Consider the following 3,154-nt stretch of genomic DNA (forward strand, 5'->3'; position numbering starts at 1 on the left):
GGGCGGCGGCGCGCCTTCGGGGGGCGGCGCTGGGGGCTCGGGCCGGGCGCGGACTCGTTCGTGGAGCCTGGCGGCGGAGGCGGCGGCGGCAGCGGCCGGCGGTGGCCGGCGTTGGCCAGCGTTGGCCCCGGGCTTGTGGCAGTGAGTGGAGCCAGGTGGAGCGCGGGGGGGCGGGGCCGGCGCATGGCTCACGGGAGGCGGGAGCAGCGAGGCCCCCGTCGGCGTCGGGTCCGGGGGAAGGTCTGGGAAAGGTCCCGCGCGGAGCCCACGGGCCGGACACCTGGGGGCGGCGCGGCTACTCTGGACGGGAGCAGGGCTCTTCCCATGGAGATCGCGCCAGCTAGATGACAAAAAGTCCTTCTTGTAATTGAAAAGTTTTAAAATGTGTCTGGCATTTCTGTTCACGTGTAAAGAGAAAAGCTGGTTTAAAACTAATGCGCGCAATTGTCCTGTTTTTGGACATTTAGATAGAGTTTTGAACTAGACTCTCTTCACACATGTACAGAATAAAACCCAAGACTGATTATTTCCTAAGGAAAATGGCTAATTTTACCCAGGGAAGCAATGCAGGCTTGTTCTAGCAACAAGCCTCCAAAAGAAAATTCAGTAAGATTGCCTCTGTTACAAAATTTGCCAAAGTAAATGCCTTAATAATAATAATTGGATTTGAATCTCAAGAAATTATGTAGCTACAAATTTGCTTCTTGACTTTCCCCAGAGAAAAATGGTGGTTTTAAAGTCAAGGGCTGGGCCAGGCCTGTTTGCCAGCCTCAGGTGTGGTTTTCCATAGCTGCTAGGAACTTGGGAACTTGGAGTTTACTGAATCAAATGATAAAAAACGTTCATCTAGGTATTTTGAAGAGACATAATATACAATATTAATCTGAATATGCCTCGTACGAAATCTAGAGGGTAGAATTGAATCTGTTGGTTAATTGTATCTTGTATTTTTGAAGTTTACGAGAAGTCGCTGACCACAGAGAGACAGACAGCTATCCCAAGATGACGTCAACAAGGCCTGTATACTCACAAACTGATAATTGCTAGCTGTGGTGATTCAAAGTTTTAATGGAGAATGTTATCTGCCTTTATTGTTTAAGTATATGTCTTTATTGTTTAAAATTGTTTAGCTAGTGAAATTTTTGTTTGTGTCTCTAAAAAAAAAAATGATAAATGTATTGCTAATCTGAGGAATGTTAATTACTTACATGTCACCTTAAAAATTAATTAAGGCTCAGAGTTCTAACTAACTGGAATGTACAGCTTTGATGTGATGGAGGAAGGTAAAGAAATACTTAATGGAAGGTCTGAGGCATGGTTATGCATTTTTGAAGGACATAGAAAGAAGGTTTGAAGGCTAACCTGAAAGAATAAAATTTGTGAAAATTGTGTATGTAATAAGAAAAAAAAGATAAATGTTAAAAGAAAGTTGAATGCATGATAGGCCAGTAAGCTGGGACAAGTAGAATAGGGAAACTAAGCAAAAATCCTGTCTTCCCTAAACCAAAGACATTTGGAGTAAATGCTTTGCATTTGCCTCCCTAAACAAAGGTTAAATCGTTTATGTCAATCTGATTAGTGTCATTTGTTGTCCACGCCCAGGGACAAATGAAGTTAGAAAATAAGCCTTATTTTGATTAGTTCTTTCATTCAGGAGGAGCTAACCCGGTCCCTCCCTGCAACATGAATGATAAAATGTATGTTAAAAAATTTTAAAATTGCTCAAAACTCGCTGCCTTGGGTCCAGTTCTGCATGTATAAGAAGGGACAGAGTAAGGTTTAGTAGCAGGAGTGGAGAGGCAGGCAGGGCAGGAGCAGGCCAGAAGAAGCTGGCAAGGCCATCCAAACCACCCAGCCGCTATTGGCCAGAGCCGCCTGAGGCAGACCTCCTCGGACTGGCAACAGCTGACTCTGACTAGGACAGGCTGGGCTCTTTCCAACTGGGCCCCCATGAACCGATGGTCGAAATGAAAATCGGGGGCCAGACTGTGAACTTTATGGTTGGTACAGCGGCAGAGCACTCGGTAGTTACTCAGAAGGTAGCTCCCCTCTCAGGACAGGAAGTCACCATTATTGGAGCTACCGGGACCACAGCTGCAGACTGTTCTGCCGCCCCCGCCGATGTCAGTTAGGCGGCCATCAGGTGGTTCATGAATTCATTTGCCAAATTGCCTGGTCCCTCTAATGGGCAGAGACCTTTTAGCCAAAATGAAAGCAGAAACCACTTTTGCCCCAGATGGCTCAGCACAGCCCTGCCTAGGTGAAGAAACCTCTTCAATGATCCTGCCCTTAGCAGTGCCGAGGGAGGAAGAATGGAGACTTTATACCGCCCCCAGCCAAAGGCCCCCACATCTGTTCCTGTCAGGCCCCCATCAGGGGACTTAGATGATGTTCCTGTTATCTGCTCAAGAGCCCAAGACTGTAAAGATACTTGTTCACTAAAAAGATGTAAGTATGTTTGTAAACTCCTCTGTCTGTTTGTTTACTGGGAACTTTGATTTTCTATGTGATATTCTGTGCTGGGTTGGGATTTTAGAATTCTAGTCTGATTGGGACATTTAAGGATGGGGCTCACAGTTCCTCAAGGTAAAGACTTAATGGGCCTTTCCCCCTGCCTGTGAAGAAAGATAATGGGCCTTGAAATCTGTAAAAATAGACGAGAATGAAGCTGGTCAGGCCCCACCCCCTATCATTCCTGACTTTCTTGCTGCAAGAATTGTCTCTTTTCTTGAGAGGGCTCCAGAGGGCGCACGAGGACATTTGGCTGCGCCTTGGCGCCACCCAGGCAAAAGGCACCTCCTGGAGCCTCGATGGAAAGGTCCCTACACCCAACTCCGTGGTGCTGACGACCCCCACCGCTCTCAAGATAGACGGCGTCGTGACCTGAGTCCATCACACCCACGTCCGGTCAGCGGACCCATCCATGATCCGGAAAGACTTCGTCAAGCTACGGCGTGCTCGACCTGCCTGATGCTGGTAACATTGAATAGACTTAGATAATGCCTGCATCTTCATGGACATGGCTCCAAAGAGACAAAGACAATTTATAGAATCACATGTTTAATAGCAGAAGATGTGGCTGCCTAAAGCGGCCATGATGCCTATATTATGTTTCATTATGTTGATATGTCACATTAACCTTTAATTCTCTTGC

Source organism: Myotis yumanensis, unplaced genomic scaffold (genome assembly GCF_028538775.1).
Source record: "Myotis yumanensis isolate MYYU_CA2020_CCGP unplaced genomic scaffold, mMyoYum1.0.hap1 SCAF_21, whole genome shotgun sequence".
In the NCBI taxonomy this organism is placed as follows: Eukaryota; Metazoa; Chordata; class Mammalia; order Chiroptera; family Vespertilionidae; genus Myotis; species Myotis yumanensis.